At 34.3% G+C, this 27,723-nt stretch overlaps 1 protein-coding gene and 1 non-coding gene across 3 annotated transcripts in view; both read left to right on the top strand.

Moving 5' to 3' along the window:
* LOC113496585 (syndecan) overlaps positions 1–27,723 on the top strand; it is a 355,446-nt gene that overhangs the window by 272,005 nt on the left and 55,718 nt on the right. The gene's annotated exons all lie outside the window — the stretch shown is intronic.
* On the top strand, positions 20,193–20,265 carry Trnav-aac. Its single transcript has one exon. It is a non-coding gene; the product is annotated as a tRNA-Val (tRNA).

Genomic DNA, 27,723 nt, shown 5'->3' with positions numbered 1-27,723 from the left:
CTTTTCAGACACCAATTTGCGTTTGTCGCTGTTTTGACAATACACTAACAAAGCCGCCTTAAAAATTGTTTTGTAAGTAGTTTTATTTGGATTTCGAGTGAAATCTTATATTTTTACTTAATCAAATTATTTTTAGTACTCTTCTTAAAAGTCTAAGCTTTTTTTGAAAGCAGACTTGCTTAAAACTTTTTGTTACTTTTAATAGAAAAAGTAATTCGGTATACTTGAGGATTGGATTAACTTACCTAAGTGACATCCAATCGTAATTTTATGAAGGTTGATCTGAAATATAATTGATTAACAGAGTAGTATTCCCATTCGCTACTGTGTGGCATCGCGAATTTTTTCAGAGAATAAAAAAAAAAGTTTTTTAGTCTATGGCAACTCACAACTAAACGTCACTGATTTAGAGCTAACCATGATTTTGTGGGTCCCATTATGCCAGGGTTCAGCTATTGATGCTGGGGTTGGGGTGGGTGATTATATTTCAGATCAACCTTCATAAAATTACGATTGGATGTCACTTAGGTAAGTTAATCCAATCCTCAATTTTATTTCATGTTGATCTGAAATATAATTGATTAACAGAGTAGTTGTTCAGAGATTGAGGCATAATGGGTACATCTTATAAGCCTGGATATGATGAATAACGGTTAAGGCTTTATAATTATTAAGATATCTATTTATAGTGGCATATTATCCTAATATTAGTATCTATATTTGTTTTTATCCATATATTCTGTCATACACATTGATTATTGGTCAACTATTAATTTTCATTTTTTATAAAATTAGTCTGTAGTAATTAACAAATTTTTCTAAATGCCAAATTTGTAAGCCAAAAGGGCAGAACATGTTGATGCATATATTGTCCTTATATTTTCACCACATCAAAAAATGTTTAATACATATATTCTGTCATACACATTGATTATTGATCAACTATTAATTTTCATTTTTTATAAAATTAGTCTGTAGTAATTAACAAATTTTTCTAAATGCCAAATTTGTAAGCCAAAAGGGCAGAACATGTTGATGCATATATTGTCCTTATATTTTCACCACATCAAAAAATGTTTAGTACATGTTTTAGGCAAATAAATACTTCTTTATCTTTGTTCTATTACTGAGATTCATGTAATATGAGTTTTTAAGTGGAACAATGAACAAATTTTATGTTATGTTACACATGTTTATGCAAATAAATATATCTTTATCAATTGTTCCACATATTGTGGAGACTGTGTCCACCAATTTCATGATTGACTATTAATTACCAATTTGTGCTCTTTTTGACATCAATGTAACTATGACTTTTTTTAAGTCATACAAATTTCCTGCACCTTGTGCAATTTGATACTTAACCATTAGCTTTTAACAATGTAACTATGGATTTTGAGTAAGACACATTTCCAATACATAGTGATATTGTGTACAGTTTGATAATTAATTATTCATTATTAACAATGTAACAATAAATTTTTAGTAACAAATTTTCTACACATTGTGTTAATTGTGTCAAACAATTTGATAATTATTTTTAATTATTTACAATGTAATTATGATTTTTTTAGTAATACAGATTTTCTTCATATTGTTTTAATTTTGCCATAAAATTAGATAATTAGTTACTAATTTTTGCTCTTTTTTAGCGCAGTAATAATAAGAGTATTTAAGGTACTGCAAATATTTCTTATTTATAAGCTATTAATAAGAAATAACAAGATGATAATGAGATATTCCATTTACTGTCAGTTGCAGTTTGTAAGTCACTCAATTATGATTAAAATTAAATTAAAATTTTTGTCACTGCAGTTGTCGGTTCCTAAGACATGAGCTATAAGGCCTTGCAAAGGTAGTAGAACCTACAACCAAACCACCTTTTTCCCTGATTAAACTCAAGAGCATTCCTGCTGCTCTTGCAGATGTACTGCTGGAGTGTGGGATACAGCTGTCAGCAGGTATAAATTTGATACCTGATTAACTGTTTTGAAGGCCAAGGGTAAAACTTTTAATATGGTAAAGTTAACTTATTTCAGGTATTGGTTAAGGCTACAAGGATCTTTAAATCTTAGAAGTTAGCCATAATTTATGATCTTAAAAGTAAAAAGTACATTATGGTTCCTTTCCTTTTTTACTGAGAGTAAGGTTGGTTATCACAATTCTCATCTTATTAATTGTCAGGGTGTGACATGGGCTATGTTATTTAGTTTAATGTATGAGAGGGCGGCTAGTACCCATTGAGCAGCTATCCAAGCTAGGAGTTAGAAGATTTTTGTGTCTTGGTTCAAATAAATAACTAAATAATTCTGTGTCTTCAGATACAGGTGTATTGTATGTTTCATTAACATAATATATGTATGTTTGTGTCTATTGTCAACAGGCATGTTCTAGCCTATTTTGTCATCATGTTGCTCGTAACCAGTTGTTGCAAGTTCTATGTAATAACCATCTATACTTTCTTAACCGATAAGCAATATGTTTATAATATTGTGTTTTGAGGCAGCTAGCAGATGAGTTAGCTGGTTCAATACAAAATATGGGTTCTGGCTTTCTGTAATACAGGCAAATCTCAATCTGAGTAAGCCTCTCAGAAATCCTTTGTTATCCATACCCAATTCCTCTCCCATCTTTAGAGTCAATGCTGATTTGTGGAAATTTAGGGTTTTGAAGCTAGCTCCATTCTCTAAACTTTCTATTAATGTTTCCTAATTAATAAGGGTGAAGATCAAAATAGGATCCCGGTTACTGCTTTGTTGACACAGATGGTAACATGATGGTTAATGAGCTATCTAACGTTGGCTTCTAACTGCTTCCCTTAAGAGATGCTTTTTGTCAGGGCACCTAGTCTGCTCAGTGTGTGTTGTCGGTTAAAAATCCCAAAATTGGGTGAATAAGAACTTAGTAACTTTTTGCTTTGTCATTATTAATATTCTGAAACATTTAGTAAGGTAAACAAATGTTGGGAATGCTTAAAAAACATATTCATGTCCACTAAGTATTGATGCATATACATTTAGTGTTTAGTAGCATTAATGTTATTGGGTGCCTCACTTCTTAGAGATGTGTGTGTCACATTGTTTTTATTGCTATAGATAAACTTGTGGGGCCCAAAATCTATTGATAACGAAACAAGTATGGTTTTTTCGTTGACTTACATGTGGAACTGAGCACTATTTATCTTACTTATGTATTTGCAGCCATGTTACTCTGGCTGTATAATCTTGCAATGTGTTTTAATCCAGTTAATATTATGTTCTAATTGATGTATTAAATGCAAGTCATCATTCTAAACAAGGCACCACACTACAATTGTTTTCGCCATTACAATGTGTCACCATTCTATTAGAAAAGCTTTAGAAACTAGTTCTAGTATACATTTTCTACAATGTTCTTATAGTTTCGGATTATGTAATGGGGCCCCATCTTAGGTCAGTTGACAGCATCAAGATTGCTATTGTTATGCAACAGGCTAAGTACTTAACTTGTTCTATTATGTTTGAACATAACCTCTTGGGCAGGTTCACAGAAGGTTCCCAACAATCTTGCCAATTTGCTGATTGGGCAATGTTTAATATCATTGATATTTAGTATCTCTTTAGGAGTTGCATTCTTGCTGTATTTCTGATGTTAACTAGTCTCTATTCATAGTAAACCTAAAGTATTTATTGCACTAATATACTTTAATCATAGTTAACAATGAGGGAAAATCATTTTGATAAATGTGAGTGTAGCCCCTCTGTCAGCCAGACATTTATACTGATTCTAACCAATGGGTGGTCATTCAGACAACAGTTTGTTAAATTTCTAGTCTGTAAGGACTGTGGGTGCTGTACATGGACTACATGGAATTGCAGTAAATTTATATGACATTTTCAAACTCAAAGCGGATTAATTTTTCTGAGTTTAGGTGTTATTGAACCTAAGGAATCAGTTTTATCTTAAGACTGTGCAAGACATGTGATATTGATGGTCCAAGGTTCCCATATCCACAATTTGAAAACTATAATATTTTTCTATATATATTTTTGGTTTTCAGTTAAGAACAAATCTGATCTGTCCGTTGAGTTTGGTGGTCTTAAGAATATTAAATCTTTAGACATATATGTATATAGATAGAAATTTTTACTGTGAGTGCATATTTGTACAGCCCCTAACTCATGAGTTATTGGTGGTCTGACACATATTGTTGATTTCATTTATATGTATATTGTTTATGTAAACAATGTTATGTTCAAGTATTTTAAGGTACATTAGTGGTGGTATGTTCACAACATGAAAGACAGTTAGATATATTACATATACCTGGTTGACAATTGCCTGCTGGATGCATGGCATGGTGTACCCTCTCGGGGCCACCCTTCCTGTGTCCTGTTCAGCGAGGGTGTCACAGTTGTATCATACCACTCTTGGGTCCACCTTGCTGTGCTAGCACTTTGGTTTGATGCCGGACCACTTATGTTTTCCACAGTCCTTGCTTAGGTTTAGAGGTGGTATTCGGTTATAACTTTTGTTATACATTCTTGATAGGTGCATTGGTCTTGTTTCTATCTTGAGCCTCGAATCCACCTCGAAGAGTGTCACCATTGGTTCTTGTTGTGGACTGTGAGAACCAGTGAACATAGTATGTTCTTCATCAAAACTGTCGTATCTCGTACGAAGTTTTGATCTTCGAGCTGTCTCGCGTACAAGCTCGGTTATACTTAATGCATGTTGTTCTATCAAAGTTGCGGGCTCGCGTCCCGAACTTTGTAGTAATGCATGTTCTTTGTGTAACATCAAAGTTGCGGGCTCGCGTCCCGAACTTTGTAGTAATGCATGTTGTTTGTGTACTGTCAAAATTGCGGGCTCGCGTCCCGAACTTTGCAGTAGGGTTTATCAGAGCTACGACGTCTCGCGAAGAGCCCGATCTTCGAGCTAGAGTCTCTCGTACCCGCTCGGTTCATGCATGTCTTTAGTACTTCGCATCATCTCACATCATATTTGTGTCCTTGTTCACTGAACCTAAAATCAGAGAAAACCTCACCTGTTGGCCCCCCTCTTTGAGGTTATGGGTCAGTGTTCCATCGTTTATATTCCGTAATTTGGGGGCGCCCACAATTTAACATCGAGCGTGGAGCATCGCGTACTAGCTCGGTTATACGTAATGCATGTTGTTTTGTGTACTATCAAAGTTGCGGGCTCGCGTCCCGAACTTTGCAGTAGGGTTTATCAGAGCTACGACGTCTCGCGAAGAGCCCGATCTTCGAGCTAAAGTCTCTCGGACCCGCTCGGTTCATGCATGTTTTTAGTATTTCGCATCATCTCACATCATATTTGCGTCCTTGTTCGCTGAACCTAAAATCAGAGAAAACCTCACCTGTTGGCCCCCCTCTTTGAGGTTATGGGTCAGTGTTCCATCGTTTATATTCCGTAATTTGGGGTTCCATCCCACGGCGATGAACCTAGGGCAAGGGCTGCGTACACGCATCCTGCATTAACTCCGCAGCGCCTTTATAGTCTCGAAGATCACTTTTAAACATCTTGGCCAGTATTTTCAAGGCTTTTGTATCACTTGGCAATACTTTTTCGACTTGAAATATGCCAAAAACTATTTAAATAACGTAATTAAAGTGTAATTAACAAAATCACCACGATGCCGTTAAGTCGCGAAAAAAGAAAGTGACGTTTAGTTGTGAGTTGCCATAGACTAAAAAACTTTTTTTTTTATTCTCTGAAAAAATTCGCGATGCCACACAGTAGCGAATGGGAATACTACTCTGTTAATCAATTATATTTCAGATCAACATGAAATAAAATAGTACAAAATACTCGTACAATTTTGTTTTTGGTTTTAATATTTTCAACGAAGTTTTGAGTACCTAAGGCTTGTTCTAAATTAAAAAGTTAACAGACTAAATTAGGAACTCTGCTTAGAACTGAAGAATTTATTTTAGTATTAGTGATTAAGAGCTTTAAGGTACTCAAGTTGCTTTAATTCTCAATCAGTGACTTGACTAAGATCTTTCAAACACTCCGTCGTGTGAGCAGGACACAGCTACGTGCATCGTAGAGCGCCGGCTCTCTTTTATAACGGCATCCGTCTTATATCAAATCTCATGGTACAAGTAGTGAACTTTCCTCAGTATCTCAAGTTGTATTTACTAAACTCACGTCTTCTAAACTAATTTAAAACTAAAACACGTATCTTTTTCAACTTGTTAGCAAAGGAGAGCAGATTTAATACCGGATTTTTATAATCTAGCGCAAAATTTGAAGGCTGTAGAAGGAAAAAGCAAGATTAATTTACTTCTAAAGCATGTACTAAACTCTCGATAAAATATTTATATCGCTTTCATCTTCGACCCAATTTGTAGTATCTTTGTTTTATTAATAAATTTAAACCTTATTAAAAAACAGACTGTGATTTTTGTCATCACTTTTTTCATATAATAGTGATTTTTAAAACATAAAATGTTTTATCAGTGTTTAATTCTATGTGTAAGCGAGAAAACACAAAAATACCATTTTTTGGATTTCTAGACTATGGCATGTATACGTACCGCTTAACCAACAAATATTAAAAATAAAGATAGAGTTTTAGCAACGTTTGCTACGAGCATAAATAAGGGCAAGCGATTTTTAAATTAGTCTATTTGTACCCTCTGTGTCGCGAGTCCGACTTGCACTTCACCAGTTTCTATTTCATTTTATACATATAACTAGCTGTTGCCCGCGACTTCGTCCCCGTGGGTAGAAGATATAAGTTATAATTTATAACCGCCCTGTTTTTTTTCACATTTTCCATTGTATCTTCGCTCCTATTAGTCGCAGCGTGATGATTTATAGCCTAAAGCCTTCCTCGATGAATGGTCTATTCAACACAAAAATATTTTTTCAATTTGGACCAGTAGTTCCTGAGATTAGCGCGTTCAAACAAACAAACAAACTCTTCAGCTTTATATATTGGTATAGATATGTACACAACTTAATACATACGGTAACTCGATTTATCAGTGCTAAATGAAAACGAATAACATCCTTTTCCGTGAGAAGCCCCGTGACTGGTTTGTGTCGTTGCAGTGGTTTTATTAAATAAGTTTCAATTAAGGGCCAGCCGTGATTAGATAAAGGGAACGTGCTGAAACTTGGAATGAGAGGATCCTTCTCAGAAGTTTGTAGAAATCTTTGCGGGCTTATAATGGCTCTGCGCACTTACCATGATCAGTTAAAGTGAATCTATAGACGGTGTGCGAGCGGGATAACGCGCTACGTTACGTATCTCGGCGTCTTGCCTTCACAACGGTTAAAGTTTTGGTTTGAAGTTTCGTGGTACAGGCATTGTTGTGTTGTCTATAGAAGATGATTAGGGTAATGTTGTTAAGAGTTACCTTTGAAGGGATTCTGCGGTCTATTGTTGGCCTATTGATTATTGTTAGAGGAATTCTCAGTTGGTTATTCGAAGATTATTGGATTGATTGGAAGATAATCTTCGTTTGTTTAGATTTAGTTGTACTCGTTGTAGTGTTTTGTGTTTGTTGCATACAATTTATGAACAATGTTAACATTTAGTTATAGATCAGAAGCGATTCTAGTCTTTTAACTAAGGGATTTGTCGATACGTTATCACGGTTTTCTCTCTTGCTCTCACATTGGTGATAGCAACTTGTGGCGTACATACATTTCCTACACATCCCAACCAGCTCCTATGAAGTTACATAAACGCTTTTGTCAAAACTAGTGACCTCCTTTCCAACTCAGATAAATCACCAAACTCATAACCAGGCAACATTGAAACCTCCCCGGAATTTTGTTAATCACTACCAGAATATTGCACATTTCGAGCACTTATAAGCATTTACAATGGACCAAAAGTTTTCTCATAATATGGTGCGTTCCCCACGATTTACCACGGCTTTCCGCTTACTGCAACATTCATGAATAACCACTCAGAAATTCGCGTACCGAACTCAGCGCTAATTCAGTGCAGGCATTAGTAAACAAAGCTGTAGACTTGCAGTTGACATGCGAATTTAGATCTTAAGACATTGAAATAGGGACTGTCAGTGCCCATACATTTTGGATCGCAAGAACTCGCAGCAGCAAGGATATAAACAATTTGGATGGGGCCGCGAAGATGGCGGGGTGAACAATACACGAAACAAAAAGATGAGAAAAAGACTTCTTATTTCTCTTAAGTCAGCGTTATAAAGAAACTCACAGAAAAATAAACATATTTTTTTCTATTATCTGATTACTTAGGACTAAAATTCATCGTCCCCTTCCAGTCGCTTCGTTTGATTTAACTTAGTTTTTCTTGATAACCTTTATCTCAATAACCAAAGGCGTAACCACAGTGATTTGCACAAAAATGTAACATTAAACATGACCAAACGTTTGACCCAATTACCTTAGTTAATGATGGTTTACGTAATTTATTGTCACTGCTTTAATGAACCGTGTAATTGGGCGGTTAACCTCAATTTCGTTATAATTATTTTATTAAATGTTTTATTGTTTTCTGCGAAACAATTTGTATACATATCAAGACATAAGTTGTATGATCATTAATTTTATTGGTTTATTCATTTTTCAATTTTTTCACACACTTTCTTCTTTTTTGTGCTTCAATCCTCTTATGTAATTGCCATATTCTACTTAATGCTATAAACGCAAGAGTTTGTATGAGTTTTTGGAAGTTTGTTCCGCTTTCACACACAACTTGGTACACATATACTTTATAGCCAGGATTATCACATAGGATAGGATTATTCCATATGAAGCAGGCGGGCCCCCGGGCAACAGCTAGTATTATTTATGCATGTACGGAAGTAACATGATAATCCTCCAAAAAATTCACTTTCTACAACTCCTTATTTATAAATAAGGACGATGTGACAGTCCCGCGCTTCTCCTGGCCCGAGCTGCTGCGGTAAGTGACGACGGCAGCGGTAGCCCCGCCAAGAAGATTTACAGGTCTTGCTGACTGTAAATGAATTCGCCTAGTGCCATAGTACCAGAGTGCCGCTCAGTGAGTAGTTGTGCTAACTGAGATTTTTGGAATGAGACAGCTGGTTAGGTTTTACATAGTTTGGTGATGTAGGTGATAAATTTAATTTAGGTGATTGAAAAACAGAATTCTAACATAGAATACTGATTGAGAAAGTTAAGCACACTTCTTATTGTAACGTATTAAAAATGCAGTGAAGAACAAAAAACATGAAAAGCAATTGTATTTTCGATAATGACTGGATGGGCTTAAAATCATCAAAATATTATTTCATTGACTTGGATAATCTCTAAAACCTATACTACATAATCCTCTTTGAAAAATATTACCTCATAGTTTGAAAAAAAACGTTATACTTGTATAAACATGATACACCTTCAATTAAACATTTAAAGTAGCAAAGGTCGTACACCTTACAGACATGTTTCTTAATAGTCTGTCCTGAGTTTCATCAAAGTTAATATTGTAATGAAAGATGATATTCGCCCAAGGGGGCCCTAACAACAAGAGTTAGAACATTATGAACTTCTTACTTTAAAACTTGCTTCTTTTTATCTTGATAGCTGTGCAAAAACAGCATATTTGTTTCTTTATATTTTTACTTGCCTCAACTAAGCTTACGTGTGTAGAGTTTGACTGTGTTTGTATAAGTTTTTGTAACTTTCGTGAGACATATTAGCTTGCGTTTAGACCAAGTTTTATTGAGATCACATCATTGTAAGCCAGTGTTTCGTCAGCGAATTCGCATTCCGTTACGACTAGTATATCGTTTAGTCAGTTTGTCACGAAGATCGTATCAAATCATAATCATATCGAATTAATGCAGAGCGCGGCTCGTCGCTGGTTCGATCACTGCGTAGGACAAGCATTTGTGTGATCCACGAATGCTTGTCCTGAGTCTGGGTCTTTTGTACATGTGACTAAATTATGAAGTTGCATGTGAATAACGCGGAAGTCGTGTAAAAAAAAGAATAACGATGATTACGAAGTCCTCGCTGAAATAAATTGCTTTTAATATTTCTATAGTTGCCCGATAAAATAACATAAAATAATAATAAAATAAATGAGCGATGTAAAACAAAAGTTCAAGTATACAAACATGACCTCACAAGTGAACCAACTTATAAATTTTCTATTGTTTCAGGTACGTGGGTGTATGAAAACAAAATGGCGGTCGCCGTCGAAGTTTAATTAAAAGCAAACAATGCACCGTTTTCTTAATGTCTACCGATTTTAGTTAGCTGAGCTCTGAAAACGTTCAGTGATAGTCTTTATGAGACTATTTCTATCTGTTTCTCATATATTCTTTGGACAAAACATGATTATCTCATAAAGTAACCAAGCTCTTATTTTTATTTTTGTGCAGGTAAGTATTTGGTTGTTTATAGCCCCAGTTAGGTTCGGGGCATCATTTTTTTTAGGAATGATTGTGAAAAGTGATCCCAATCACCTTAGACTACTTAAAACTTATGTAGGGGAAGGTGGGGTAAGACGGGGACCTTAAGGTATTTCATAAATAAAACCCATCTTTTTTAATTGCACAACGTAGGAACTTTTATTAATTAAATAATCAGTCTTTCTTCTTTTAATAACAATCAGTCAAAACAAAAAAAAAATAAGTTCTTCTCATAAAAATATAAACTTTTAAAAAATAACTGAATCACCCCATCTTACCCCACCTATAGGGTAAGATGGGGTATACCCCTGGGGTAAGATGGGGTATAGACTATTTAAGCGCCGTCATCTTCACAAACCGGGCAGATATGTTCAGCTTCGTCATCGCTGTCTTCCACTCCTGCACAGACACAATGCGCTCACTTGCCTCAAGTACGATAAGTGATACAAGTATGATAATCGGAATACAAGCCGCGACAGTATAGACATTCTGTATCTTCTTCTTCTGTGCCTTTTCGCTTTTTCGGTTTTTCAAGTTCTCTTTATTGTTATTTTTGTCATTTACTTTTTGTTTGTTACATGTGGTTTTAGTTTCTACCTATTTTAGTTTTCCTCTCATTCTTTTTTATATAGAAAAGCAGTAATAATAGCTGCTTTTCCCCTTCTTCGAACTTGTCTTGGTCTTTTTTCGGCGAATCGCGAATAAGGCATTAACTTTTTCGGGCTAACCAGATGGAATGCATCATTATCTATATAATCATTTACTGTTGCCTGCTTGAGACATGAGGTTGAAGCAGTTGGTGGAGGTGGAGAGTTTGCTAAATGATTTACGGCGGTGTAGCCATTTAAGCATCAGGAAATGACAACATTACTGTTTTTGGAACTGTACTATAAAAAAATACTTAATGTTGAATGCAATCTCAATACAAACTGAATAACAACTCAGCGGATAAGATCGGGTACCTACCCCGTCTTGCCCCACATAAGTGTCCCATCTTTCCCAAACTGGACTTAAAAGTTGTATTGAATTTTTAGAGGTTATAAATCAAAAGAAACCGGCATGAATTAATGAGTTTACAATAGTAAAATAAATACAAATTAACAAAAAAAATATGTCACACATTATGTTTATCATACATTATAACAGTCATGCACTTTATATGCTTCAATAATTAGATAAAACCACTTCAAATTTTAAAAATGTACTTACCATGAAGAATCGTGCGCTCCTTCGAACAAACTTTTTGCGACTCTAACAAGTACTGATAAATACGACTAGATGGCGTCAAAATAACTTTTCAATTAATACTGTATTATATATACTTACCCCACCCCGTCTTACCCCACCTTCCCATAATGTCTGTGATTTGACAATTTAACTTTTGGAAAAAAATAAAGCTTTTAGATTGCTCTTTTGGATTGTAGTCAAAGTACTCGAAAAGCCAATGCAAACGAATCTTCTTTCGATGGTGTTTTTTTATTGGAGCTCCTATGACCATCTTCCAGCTCTAGCATGAAATGGATAAAAATCTTCTAATATTTGACCGACAACGGAACAGATGAAACTAAATAAAACCTTCCTCTTTAGAAACCCAAACTTAATAAGTACGATTAAAATCAAAAATTAAAGTTACGTACTTAACTATGAAAGCCTCTTGAATAGGCAACAATTTCCAAAATTACTTCAGACTAAGATCGTCATTTCTATAGCAAAAAACTGGCAAGAGACGCTAGAGTTACTCTTTTTAAATGATTTTATATTACAAGTAGCTCGCGGCCCACCTGCGCCTCGTGAAAGCCTTTTAGATGAGGAGGCTTTATGAAATCTAAATTCAGGTTATTATTCTGTCGCTGTGTTAAATGTCATCCAATCTCCGTCTTGGCGTTTCAGTTATTATCAATTATATTAATAGGTGTAATGTTAGCATAAAGCTATTTTAAGGACCTGCGCTGATGTTTTCTACTTTGCCTGTCTTAAATCGTTTTTCGTTGAATTTGCTTTATGTAGGTATGTTCTTGGACAAAAACTCCAGTCGCACCTTCGTAGTGCAAAAAAGAGTCAGTATCAATTTTTTCGGATGCTAAATAAATCAGTATTACAGCATTGACTATACGATATTATACGCAAATATACGTATAAGAAATGAAAGAGGAATGCAATGGATAGTTTTCTTTTTGCAAGTAGAATAAAAAAGTCTACTATAATACTGATAAAGGTGATTTTTTGACGTCAATGTTTTATATACATAGTAGTCTAATGACCCACCTCACAATCACACGTCGGAGTTACCTAAAAAACGTTTCCCGCTAACGAATCACAAATGGTAACAATAACAGCGGCCATTTTGAACAAAACACACCATGAATATGCAATGAACGTAACGATGCGATACAAAGATCCCTCTGTCGCTGCACGCGCTTATCTAACTTTACAGTTGAAAAAACAATAGTTTTGATACTTTATATATTTAGGTATTTTTATTCTTTCTATTGTTACTTTAAAATATACTCCTTTTAAACACGCGATGTTTAAGTATTAGCAACTTTTTAGAACTAATTAAAAATTACAGTTTGTCAGCTGCCAGAACACGAGCGACTCATTTAATAATATATCCCGCCAAGTTCCAAGAAATATTTGGTTCCTATAAGAAATTAAATTTAGCTTAACAATTTTATTCATTTTTTTTTCATAGAACTACAGAATTTAAAACGATCTACATAACAGTAGTCTCACGAAAGGTGCATTTTCGATCTCAAAACAGGCGAAGTAGTAATGTGACTTTTTCAAACTTATATGTTCTTTCTTAATTAATATAAGACGCCACTAGCAAAGGAAGACATCGTAAGAAACCCTGGAATTTGAAGTCGCCAAGCCGCAGTGATCTAGTGTAGTAATCAATTCTCAAAACAACCCGTGTCCAGCAGTGGGACGTGTAGGCATAGTTGGTATTATTACAACATATTACACAAGCCTCTTAATTGATTGCCTGAAAGTCCACAAACTCCATTGGCCCTTATCAAATTGTTAGCCGCTTAAATGCCAGCAGCAGTAAAGAAAAAAGTTAATCCATGTTTAAATACATTCGTGTTTAAAAGTTCAAATTCCACGTTCCTCAGTATTTAACCAAAAAGGTTTTATTTACTTGATACAAATGAAACATAAATACAAAGTTAAAATTGGTTAGAAGTAAATAAGTCGTGGTTAATGTGTAAAACCGGTTTTGAGTTCCGTAGTCAACCTCATATTTGGTTTAATTTTGTATATAAATAAGTTTGGTAGAAATATCAAATAACCTGTTAACATTAAAAACACTTTTATTTCGCGTAAGGCTTCAATTCGAAATTTGGTTCAATCGATCACAAAATAGATAATAGTCTGAAATAGGCACGTTACTCGACATATAAGATATTTTTACCACACTATTATTCCCTACATTAATATTGCATCTAAACTTTTCAATCGTGTCCTTTTTTTCTTGTGAGCCATGATTAAAAACTAAAAAAATATATATATACTCCTATAGTTTTTAGGTCTAAGGAGGTCTCTTTGAAGGTGTGTCTCTATTTTAATTTAAAATGTCGCTTTTAGCAGAAATAGAATGGATTTCAAAAACAAACGAATGCCTAGGTATGTCAAGCAGTGGTCGAAGGCTGAAAATGATGAAGATATTCCTGATCATTTTTTACGAAAATTAAACCAGTTTTCAATAGCCGCAAACGGCAGTGTATTCAACGCTATAAAATCATCCTCCTTAATATTTACAAATACAATTATGAAAGCTTAATTGACTCCCTTTTTACTGATATGACACGATTAATTTTTACTTGACGAGGAAATTTTCAGGTGAACACGTTTGTAAATTTTTGATTAAATATCCAATGGAATAGCTGCTTTAAATATGTGCTCGTAAAGCACTTTTTGCTTTGAGGTTGGCCAGAGATACAACCTTCACGATTGGTGTTAAAAGTGGTTAAGCAGATTACGCAGGGGCGCTTAAAATATTATCTTGATATTCGAAAAAGGTTTTATTTACAAAATAATGCAATTGTTGTAAAGTGGCTCTCGGAAAGGTAACGTGTTGTATCGACCATGTATGAAAACTGAAGATTAATTAAACTGAATATTTCCGTCTGTCCGTTAGAAGTTTCCAATCGTCGGGAACAATTTGATTGGAAGCTTAATACCATGTCGACCACGACTGCTTTTCAATTTTGAAATATCGCCTTTTTGTACGACTATCACAACAACAATAAATTTGAACTTTATTGCTTTGTGATAAGGGTGATGTTGTCAGTAAAAACATTGATGTTTTAGGTAGATATTGATTTGTTTGTGGTCCGATAGTCATGTTGATCGGATTCACGACTGCTGGTGCAAACTGATATTTGATACAATCGATTGTTCTGGTTTCAAGTATTGTTGTTGGTGATCGATTTTGGCGGTTTTAGGTTAGATTTTAAAATAACTTTGTCAGTCAGTTTGTATGGCTTAGTTTCCCCGCGAAGTCGTGATGTTGGCCCGTTCTTATTAGTTTTTCCAAGCCAGTCATTTATTAAAAACAAGAACTCGGAACGTACTTGATTTTGAATCTGAAAGATTTCTGATATGCTCAAACTCAATTCTGAATCAGAACTTTATTTTTTCTATATTCAATTCACTCAATTGCAAAAATGCGTGCCGGCGTCGTTGACCTTTTATTTATTTAGCAACATATTCTGGTGCTATCAAAAATAACTATTAGTCCCATTTCCTTACCTTTAATTTTCTGTAATGCGTTCTATTTTCTTAATTTCCAATGGATTTAGTAAAATAAAATCCGTATCGTACGTTTGATGGCTATATTATTGCACAACAATACAATACAAAATCAAGGCCTACATAATATTCACACAAGTAATTGCAGACTCCATATCCTTTGAGGGATCGATCTATTGTCAATTAACATAAGTCCTTAATTATTATAGCTGCTTCGTTAAACACCATATGATTACAATCAACGTTTACAATAGAACAGCTGTTTAGTAACATGTGAGGTGATTACACACGTAAGGCGTGATTGCACGAATCGACTGAGAATTATAGCAATCAATTCTTGAATAATTGTGGATAATTGCGTTGCCAATAATCTGGCGGGTGTGATAGGAATATTGACATGTGTGTATGTGTGTATTTTAGGCAAGTGATTTGATAGCCTTATTTATGATCTGGGAGCTCTAACAGGGTGATTTTAATAATATGTTTGAGATCTTTATATGTAGTACCGTAAAACATTCGATCGGGCTTATTACATCTGCTATTTGTTAAAATGTTTTAAAGCGATATAATGTTTAGTAATTTCTTTTTTGCGGAAATTACCGTTAGTAAAATGCATATCAGTTCACTCCGGTGATATTGGACGGCACTCTAAAAATACCTTAGAAAATCACCCAATAGTGTCAAAAATTACAATTTTTAACGTGAACCGTCAGTTTAAATTTAATAAGACAGATATTTAACCATCGTCCTAACTGTTTTAAAATAATAAAGTGCTATAAATGAAAGTCTTTGAATTCCTTAGAAGCGTTGATTGCGAGAGTCTTCTCACGGTTCGAGGCAGTGACGAAGGCATCTGTACAGCGCGCTGCTCTCAAATTTAATTCCGGAATGACTTTTGATCAAAGTAACACTTGAAAATACTTAAAATGAATTTAAATGTGATTTGCAGGGAGACGAAAGAGATTTCCATGGATTTTCTTGTGTTCTATTCTTTTTGTACGCAACATTGCAGAAGACAGGATATTGAGCATACGGAGATGCCTGTGACTTAAAACTCAATATGAGAACACTTAGTACATTATTGTAACAATTTTAAGACTCAATAAGGGGCAAGAATAGAGTCCTTTACCCAACATGTCTATGAGCTTGTGAAAACCCCCGGTACTCAAAAATTACAATCCTTAAAAAGTTGGTCGCTAAAAAATAAGACGATGAGATTTTAGTTCAATTTTGTATGTTGAATATCTAATACCAAATTGACTCGCTCCGTTCGATAGTCTCTCGTGAATTTTCTCAAAAACAAATGAGAATCGCTATGTTTGCATACGAGCACTAGAAAAAGCAATACATGCATAGTGCAGGGAACTATTGAATAGTCTATGAAGTTAGGTCTGCACTTCGCGTCAGTTCGTTAGTCATGCAGCGCTTTCAAGCGCTGATTTTTATTTGTAGCGCTTTATTATTTACGGGTGCATATAGAAATTATTTTTGTTTTTGTTTTAAAATTTATCTATAATAGTTGGATTGTTTTTGTTGAAGGTACTGTTCTATAGTTTTCATCATAAAATGGAATTTACTTACTAGAAAAGTAAGGAGCTGGCACGTCTTTGTCTAAGCTTAAGATTGGCCGGTAGTTAAAGCAGAAATTCGAGACGGACATAACCCTTTTCATTCTTAACCACGTACTAATTATAATCTATATCTACCTTAAACAAAGACCTATCAGAACAAAGCGTCTACATTAATCTCACTTACTTTCTTTACAGAGTCACTCTACAATCCATAAACACGTCAGTAATTGATCATTACAGCCAAATAGTTAGCGTTATTTCACGCTGTGAACACGTTGGCATTTCGCAGCATTCCTTCAGGCCTGCATATGATCCTACAACAGCTCATTGAAGGAGTTTTTCCCGCCCATAAAACTTTATCCCATTAGAGCAGGTATAAGAATGCCTTGAGGTACGGCAGTGGTGGTACAGAAAGCGTTTTGTTTAAATATTAAACAAGAAGGTTTTCATCTGAAATGGCTCTTAAAAATTTCAACGTTATGACGTTAAAGTCATTTATGTGCATCTGTTTTCGGGCTAGTTTTGCCTAACTGGACATAATGAGATTAACTTTCATAATATAGCATTTACGATTCGGCGTTATTTCTTTTTTTTTTAAGTCAGAAATTAATTACTTAACCTTAAAAAACATACCTATTACTATTAATTATCTGGTTAATCAATCAGGTTATCTCGCTACCGCTTTTCGTTAAGACCTATCTGTAAAGCGCTTAGTGGGCGCCGAGGCTTGCTTTAATTAAAAATACCTACGAAGGAGGTGGCGACCAACTTCATTTGCTGCCACGATTAATTGAACTGGAATAAAGCTTTCCAGAACCTTCCAGGTCTTTCCAGGTGCCTCATAGCTCTTTGTGCAGAAAGAACATCGCTCTTTTGTTTTCTTACCAAAGATAAATTAGGCTTTTGTGATCTAGGAGTCAATGTTACACGAGACTGAAGATTTTGATTCTGTCTTCTGATTTGACGATAGTTTTGTGTACATGTAATGAATTAATCTGATTCTTACTGTTATTGAAACTTGGTTAGACTATATTTTGATAGTAACTGTCGTGAGAATGATTCATCATTTAATAATTGGTTAGACTACATGTTACTTAGAGAAAAAATCTTCCAGTTACATCTTCCCAATATAAGTTATTTTTTTTATTTACAAAAATAAAATACACACATTTTATATTTTGCATAGAATGCCAAATTATTCAAAACAAGAACCATGTTCAATCCTACAAAGAATGCAGCATAAAAATCGTGCTACACAAAATTGTACAAAAATATAAACCGGGAACGCGACCAAATACCTAATTCCACAAGAATAAAATATCTAGTATTCAAAACTTGCTACATTTCAGCTTCGTACTCTAAATTCCCTCCGTACTGGCTGAACAAATATTAAGTCCTTTGCCTAACCATGTGTTATGAAGTTAGCAGAATTAAATGCGACAATAGTCTAAACATTAAAATATAAACCGCTGCCCACAAGTTCGTTAACAAAGGCAAGTTTAATTAAATCTAGTTAGGTCGTGTATGAGAGAAACTAGACTACGTTTATACTTGGTTCTTGGCTTATTGGAGAAAAGTTACTATGTTTTGTAACAAAAATGTATTAATTAAGTTCAAATAATTAAAAAAAAAGAACCAAATAGAAAAATAAATATGAAGTAAAAATATCATCTACATGTTGAGTCCAAGAAGCGGAGTTACAAAAAGCAACCAAAGGGAGCTAGTCTGTTGGAATATTCTTGTGTATTTTCTATGAGAAAAAGTCTTTGCCGAATAGGACATTCATATTTCAGGTATTGTTACACCTTCTTAATTATTATACTGAACTTAAAAGAAATACAAAAAGCCTCAAACAGAGAATTTTCATCGCTGAAACAATATTTCTACCTTTTAAAGAGTCTACCACTAAATTAATTTATGTTAAGTGTTATCATTACTTTGTATTAACACTAATTTAAATTATTAGAAACACAAACTGCTGTCTCATCATCAAGTAAATGTAATATGTAGATACAGACACAGACACACACTCATTATGTAAAATCTCTATCTCATTACGTTTCACTAGATAATTATGAGAAATTACTTTTAATCAACTTTCTAGAATTAAGAGTTCATCCACATTTTCGTCTAGAGTCTAGACGAATCTTAATATTATTTTCATTCGTATTTGTTTAATCTAGAGGACGTTGATGAATTATTTATTCTACTCTAAATAATTGTCCTGAGGTCACCACCATCGCCTACAATAATCTTTTACAATTGTAAAAGCGAGATGGCACACTACTTGGTGTATAGTAGTGTCTCTCTTTCACACCTGAAGACTCATTGGTAGATACTGTAGTCATACGTCACAAGGAGCCTGAAAGGGTAAAGATCTCATTACTTACAGAAGTAAAATAATTTACAATGTTAATTTAAGGTCTGGTGCATGTTTTCATCGCCATTGTCTCTATATTTATCCTGCATTTTAGCTTAGACACTTGGTTAATCTACGTGCTAACAGTCATTAAAAATTTTGCCCATAAATAAAGACCTAAAAATAATGAAGAGTGGTCTGATGGATGGTCTATTCTGTATTGTAGACCTCCACCACGACTTGAAGGGTACATAACTGAACTAAACACATTACTTACCCGAATATTAAAATGAAACATACCACCCCCCCCCCTCCCCCTCACTATTCAATACCTGTCTAATGCCCCATCAATACACCATTCAACCACTAAAGCTGGCGCTAGTGATTTACACGACCGCAGTACAGAGGGCGCGCACGCTTACGTCGCTATCGAGGCACAGCACCGCGTGACGTCACAAATCATGAGGCGCCATTTTGATGCAATTTAGGATGGCTGTAATTTATTTGGTATTATCTTCTAATATATAAAATTTCCGTGTCACGATGTTAGTTACCGTACTCCTCCGAAACGGCTTAACCGATTTTTACCAAATTTTATAAGCGTATTCAGTAGGTCTGAGAATCGACTAACATCTATTTTTCGTACCACTAAGGGTTGCTCACACTAAAAAAAAATATTTTATTTTTTGGAGGAAATGATTTGTTTTTATTTTTTTTATAATGTGGCATTAAAATTACATACACCTAGAATAAATATTCGGCAAAACAACGTTTGCTGGGTCAGCTGGTTTTAGTATAAAATTGCCACTTTTTCGCATGTATTATAAATTGATTTTCTCCTCTCTTAATAATGCAATGTGTATTTGTTATTTTAAACAATAAATAATTTATTATTTAAGTTATCATCATCATCATCGTCCATACCCTTTGTCCTCCTACTGTTTGGCATAGGAGAAAGGGTAGGCCACCCTTTCTCGTGCCAATTTCTACGGTCCTATGCCAGCTTCATACAGACTCTACACGACCTTAAAAATTTAAGGCATATCCTTGTTTTATTTTTTTCTCTTTATATATCAATGTTTGTGCAAAATTATGCTCCCTTATTTCGAGCCGTAGGGGACCGTTTCCGTGGTGTAGCGGTCATCACATCTGCCTAACACGCAGAAGGTCCCCGGTTCGATCCCGGGCGGAAACACTGCATGGGCCGCCTTTTTGTATTACTGATGTAATATTTTCCACAAAACAATTTTATTTTATTTAACTCTATTTGTTTACCAACAATTATATACACTAGATACATACACAGGTAAAACAGCAAATAGGTGATAGTAGTAATAAAAGTACTTAATGTTGTATATACGTGCGCAACTTAAAATTGAAAAAGATAGTATAGGTATATTACAACAAAATTAAATATAAATATGAATTATCGCGGATTTGTTAACATAAGCCCTATTACTGAATTAATGTACATACATGTTTAAATTAATTAACGGTTAAACAGATATTACAGCAAACACTAACTAAAATGAAAAAAGGACATACTTGGTATGATATTTTTTTTGCTTGCGTCTAATTAGTTATTGTCTTTGACTATGATATAATGAAAACCAGTATGTACCCTAAACAGGTGACACAAACCAAATCTATAGTTTAACAAACCCTTTGAATTACAACACTAGTCCCCTCTTCCCGCGCGATTTCCTTTTTTCAACAGTACGTGACTCGGGCGTTCTATTTTCAAATCGGCCTCCTCTTGTGTTGACTCTGTCGGACCACCTTTGAGAGTGCCTGAGGTCAGGCCAGCCCCATCCAATCACGTTAGCGCTTACAATCTAACTGAACGTGGTTGTACAATGTGTACTGTTATTTCAATTTTAAACTTTATTTTTATTAAGTTATGACATAAATTGTTTTGCATATTGTTTTGTCGTTCTGTTTTTTTTTCTGTGTTTAGAATGCAACTCGTCTCTATTTAAAAAATATGGCCTTATGTGCTAAATAAATATTGAAAACGCGCAAAGCTTTCAGTGTTAGTCAAAAATCGGGTTGTGAATCTATTCATAGAGAAAATTTTAAAATTCTCTAAAAATACAGGACTGCGCTTGACATAGCTATTTAGCGTGTTTTCCCTGAATTGACACGTAAAATAGAATACTGGTCTATTCATAAACGTGTTTTTCACATACATTGTTTTTTGACACAAATTCACATACATGTGAGTCAAAATTCTCTATCATTTTGTATGCAGATAAAAATAACTGTTGTTATTTTCTAACTTATCGGACCTCAAAAAGTTGATGAAAATATGATGATCATAAATCCTTTAATATTATTTACCATTAAGCCTATCCAAAATATTTGATTAACCATCAAAGAGACTCTCGGTAATTACTGCGCTGTAAATCCTGACTCAATTACCGGTAATTCAGCATTAGTTGTCAATTACGTCACAATTTAACCAACTACATCAACACATACAAATCCCTCTGCTAATACTACGACTATTGAATAAATTATTATTATGATTTAACTTGATTTACGTTTATTGTCCAAGAGCCGTGCGCTAATAGAGATAGCCTACTAATAGATAATGTTTCTTCTAACGATACAATAGTTTTTAAAATTAATTGCTCATTAATTATAGCCATAGAATGCGACCCCGAGGATTAGTCAAATATGTTCTCTAAAACATTTTCCGTTATTATTGTGGATAGCAAACAGTACTTGAGCTCTTAGTCTATAATATGATTAACCAACAACTGTTTTCTTTACAGTTGATAAATTGCTTTAATAATAACATAACTAATGACATTTTTATTTTGTTTCAGGTATGTATCAACAGTACATTTGCATTTTAAAGCAGCCTACAAAATTCGTAAGTCCTCCTAACTTTTTTTTAAATCATAATTGACACTATTAAAAAGTTTTGTACAACTTTTGCCGATACTCCAATAAAAACCTTACGATTATCAACTTTGACTTTCAAGCTTGTTACGTTATATGTTAAGGATACTGTTTCTTCTCTCTGTAAAACATTCTAAATAATAAAACGTAATAGAATATTCTACCTGAAACGCATTTAGCTACAAGTCGCAGACACTTAGCAATTCTAAAACTCCATTCTAGTAGAAACAAGGCTGACATCTCTGCACTCGACGTTGTTTCAACTGTTCCAAGAAAAATCAACACAAGAGGCGACTATTTGGAAATAGGACGGAGAGTCACGTCGGTAGAAAAACGAAGCGGGCACCCGTCAGCTGTGCTTTGTACGAACTGACGAATTTAGTAATGGCCGCAGCGGATGACGTGAATAATTTTGAACTTCGAACGAAGTGCAAACTTTCGGTTGCTTCTTTTTTAATTTCGAACGGAACCGAAAGAAAAAGAAGAAAAGCTCGTGGCTGGACTACAACTGCACGAGTTGATCGAACATAGGTTAAGCTACGCTTGATAAAGTCGTTTTATGAGTGGGTGGACATCTATGTCATAGGGTCCTCCGTGTTTAGAAAGGCACGTTAAACTATTACTTATGCGTCTTTCGTAGCAAAAGCTTTTGTAAAGTAGGTAAACTTTTGAACATCGTACACTCAGCATTTCTTTTGGGCACAGGAAATTCTTCGTCATCTTCGGAAAAAATGTTTTCTATATTCTATTATTTGAACGTATTGGCAGTTGCGTGTTTTGCGTAATACTGAACGAGATTAAGGGCTGCCTATTGGGGAGGCTAGAAACAATAGCTCCCACTTTGTACCGGAACTTAGGCAGTCGCGGCACGTACCTGCCAACTCACCTCTTTTATCTGTTTTCTTTTTTTTTGTTATTGAACGAATTTCCTGAATTGAATGCTGAAATACCTTTTCCATTTAAAATGTTTCGTAAATTGGGGTGTTAATGTGATATTTTGAAACGTTTGCGGTATATTGCGTATTTAGGAAATGAAAAATGTATACATTTCTTTGTATCTAAAATAATATTCCAGCGTATTTATTTACCTATTATAAATATACGTACAAAAAATACTGTTATAAAAAAGTACCAATTTTTTTATTCAGAAGTTAAGATTGATCACACCCGACTTTTTTAATTGATTTATAGCACATGACATAGATACAAATGTCAGAAACGACTAAAAAAATGTCATTTCAACCTGAACTCCTACCACTACATATTAAACTAAGACTCGCAATTGCAGAAGCGAGACCGCGCTCTACGCCATATATCGTGCCGTCTCATTTCCACATCTAACTTCGAATCGAACTTTCAAATTCCCCTGGTTGACACGTATCATTTAGTTCTTGATTTGTAAAGGTTAAAGTTAAATTCGAACTAATACAAACTCTTGAACTTTGCTAAATTGTTAGTGACCACGTGTATGACTCGTGTCAAGTGATGTGACCACTGGGCCTAAGGGATGGTTTGGAACTCAGGCCGATGTTTTAGACGAAGAGGTTTACTATGTCTGGGTTGTTATTTAACCTCATTGTGTAATCCGATAATGTTAGACCTTTTTGGGTTTCCAGCTGTATTTATTAGTCTAGTTCTAAGGAACAGGTTGATTTTTTATTGAGATGTTATACTCAACAATGTCTCAAATATAAAAACGATTGATATGACTTAACAGCTAATTTCACTATTTCTATTTATGGTTATTTCTTAAAGCGGAGCTTACGGTATTCCTTTATTAGATTCTAGCCTTACGGTACGCTTAGTCTTGATTTTCGTACTTTAGATAATTTACAATGAAAAGTTTCTGAATGGCATCTAACGTCGACTTGTTCTTCTATGAAGACTAGCCAGGATTTGACTGCACAGAAGCCGAGTAGTTGAGGTAACCACACCAAACAAATTTTGCGCGACGTGCATTTTCTTGGATCCCTATGTAGGACAAACGTTCGTTTGCTTCACGAATGCTTGTCCTGAGTCTGGGTGTACTCGTGCATGTGACTTGGATATTTGTGAAACCTCTACGACACAAGGTTTAAAATCCGAAAGCCGTTTAAAAAAAGCTACGCGACTCCCCAACAGTATAAATATTTTATACACAAGTTGTCAAGTGAGAAACTTAAAAGAGAACGAAAGCGCCACGTAATGTTTCTCAACTAGTTTTTATAGAGTTAGCAGATATTTTGCACGTATCACATTAAGTGGTAATGCATTCCACGGACGGCTAGGAGCGGTTAACTACTTCGCAAAGGATTTCGCTGAATGCATTTCAATGTGTTAGAACTCTAAACTGTCTTACCGGTCTTCGAAGACAAGTGACAATCTTATACAATAACTTTCGTGATTAATAATAATTATTATATAGACGGTTTTCTCGTTGATGATGCCCCGCCGCCGCTCAGCTCATGATTAAGGACTCCGGTTCGAAACTAGTCGGACTACCTGATAAATACGCGTAAGTAAAACGTTATTAAATAAATAATTGACTTCTAAAATTTTACGTAACATCAATAGGAAATGCTGGAATGTATGGGAATGACAGGTCAAAGTCACGTGACTTATTAAAAGAAAATGTCATTTTCATATACTTGAGTGTTTTTAGTGACGTAATCGCTTGTAGAAATTTCACTTGAAGTCCAGGAGCTCGTATATTTGTATAGTTATAAAGTATTTGCTTCACACATGATTTTATTTTTAACTTTATCATATCAATATTGTAACCACTATTACACTATTGCTTTGATTGTTATTCAAAATTAAAACCCCCTCCTTTTGTTTTTCGTCAAAGCTTTCATGTTCAGTTTTCCAGGAAGTTTTTCTATGTCGTCTATTCATATCATTCGTGCCTATAGTTGGATCATAAATATTTTTTTGGAATCCATCAATTTTTATTTGGGATGTAAATGCCTATTGAATTATTGTTGTTTTTTCATATTGATTTGAGCACATACGGAAATTATTAAAACAGTAGATTCATCAATATCAGTGGTTACAGTTATAAATATTGCATAAATATCGTCAATTAAAAACTACTGTCGGAAAATTGGTACATGACTTTAGTTTATTAGGGTTCCCTAACAAAAGGGATAAAACGTTACCTTTTTCTTTTTTGTCTGTCCATCACCAGGCTTTATCTCATGAACGGTGATAGTTGCTATCTTCCCAGATTTTGCAGTATTTTTTGTTGTTACTTTCATAAATTTATCAATTTTGGTGTCAATGAAGTTTTCACTTATCCCATTTGTTCGGAACAAACGTACTTGACCAACTTTATTTACCATCAGACCTTACCAATTGAACTTTATACCTATTTAATCGTTGTACAAATGTAACAACCACTTGGCTGCTACGGTATGCCTCAAATGATAAGTACTAATAGTTCCAATGAATTTGCGTTCTGGCGCTAATTCTATAAATCACTCGTTACAGAACTAGTCGTTAAATGTAACATTGATGGTGATAAATTAGACTGTTTTATTGTCCCCAATGTCCGTAATAGATGGGCGGTCTGATTTATCAAGCTATAAACAAGATGGCGGTTGTTTCAAAGTTTGTCTTTTAATTGTGACGCTGTATCGCGCTTAGGTAATGTAGTCGCAAAATGTGGGTTGATAACTCCTACGTATAACCTTTGTGATGTTGGTAATACTTATCCTACTTGGTGAAATAAGTGCAAATGATCTCTCATTATCCGTTTTAAGCCAAGTGTTTTTTTTATGAAGATTATCAGGTTTTGTCTGTCATTTAAAAAAAAATGTCGCCTTTTTACGTTCCTTAAAAAGTCTAAATTTTATAAAATGAAAATGTTAAGTCATTCTTTCTTTGCAGATAAAATATAAATGAGCAATTTGTCTTGCTATATCTATTGTATTTTTAACAAAAAAATATTAAATACTTTAAATAATTAAAGTTCAAGCGAACCTTTTTACGTGACATTTTATCTTGGCCATTCTTTTACCTAAAAAATACTTTTAGAATTTTCAAATTTGGAATTACAGTAGCTAAGGATAATAAAAGGCATTGTTTGCATTACGAAGATTCTTTATTCAAATTTCGCAAAGCGTCTGTTTTTATAAAGAAATCTGTTTTGGAATTAAAACGTTCTTTTTATTTTATGCCTAGAATTACGTAAAATGGCCTACAAAGACTTGACTCAGACATCTATATGTGATCTTCTTATCAAGTCAAAGGCGTATATATTTTTTTCTGTATTTTGATGGTAAATATCGTGAGAATGATTAATTATTAAATGATGCAACTGTTTACTCACACGGGTGTTGCCCGACTAGTTTCGGACCCAACCGAAGTCCGGACCGTTGTCAGTAAAACTTACATAGAAGTTTTACGTACAACGGTCCGGACTTCGGTCAGAGCATGTTTAGCGACAATAAATAATGATATTGGTGGGTAGTAAAATCATAGACCTTGTAAACATTAGATAATAAATAAAATAGTATTTCTCTAATACAAATAACATCACAAATACACGTCTTAGTTTAAAAACATTTTGAGGTAACTGACGCCAAGTAGTTTGCTGATATATTTATCCCTACCATGCTGATATTTATCCCTACCAGCTGCAAAAATAAAAATTCTCCCTATAAAACCATTACTTACCAGCCAGATCAACCATCAACAAAACAGCATAATTTGGACTGTATTTAGTTTCGCCATTCGAAACAATAGCTGGCCGCCGGGGAATCTCGACGGAGAGGATCCGGAGATGGTATTTCAGTAAGCTCAAACGTTGAAATTAAATTACGCGGAAGCAACGGGACTAGTTGTTTCTGCACTTTCAACTGCTATCACGTTGGATATCATTTCCCTTTTATATTTTGTAATATTAGCTTTAAATTATAGCTGTTTTTTTTCTGTTACTTACATTGTATTAAGTCGGTTAATAAACGGTTATTTTCGTGGTCTATGGCTTGACAGGTGTCATTTGTCTCTAAAATCAAAATATGTGTATTATTTAGATAGCCATGTGTACATAGGACATTTGGATAAACAAATAAAATGAAATATTTTGTCGGTCCCAAATGTTACGTAAAATTATGTAAACCACATAGTCTTGACGTGTGTACCTGATCCCTAAACTGCTGTACCAATTTGAATGGTTTTATATGCAATTGGATGGCGCCCTTTGTCATTTAAATTCACAAAAGATTTTATAAGAACAAACCTCGACTAAACAGCTAGTTAAAATATAAAATACATTCTTGTAATATATTGACACATAGAGCTCTGATCAGTGAAAGATCAAACGTTGGAGTAATTCAGTTTTCCAAGAAACCACGGATGAACAGATCTCAATATATTGGAAATTTCTATTTTAATTGATTACCAACATATTTTGTTTCTTGTTACTTTCTGAATACCTTTTCTTTTCGCCCTCTCTTTGAAAGGAAAACGATGTAAATCGTCAATGGAAAATATTAAATTACGAATCACATCTGTCTTCAAACAAATTGATTAAAATAAGATTAGAACTTGAAAGAATTTATTTGTGTGTGAAATTTTGACTAATTTATTTACAAAGCTTGTGTATATTGATGCAAAAAGGAAGTTTTTTGCTATTGAATCATAAAATTAGATATTCTTAGGTCAAATCTAGAGTATTAGACACTAGATTATAGTTATCAGGCTTATTCTCGACACTAAGGACCAAATGCTCAACTTGGAAGATTCCTATGTCCAGCAGCTTGTC

Source organism: Trichoplusia ni, chromosome 8, assembly GCF_003590095.1.
Source record: "Trichoplusia ni isolate ovarian cell line Hi5 chromosome 8, tn1, whole genome shotgun sequence".
NCBI lineage: Eukaryota > Metazoa > Arthropoda > Insecta > Lepidoptera > Noctuidae > Trichoplusia > Trichoplusia ni.
This window is presented reverse-complemented; position numbering and strand designations above follow the sequence as displayed.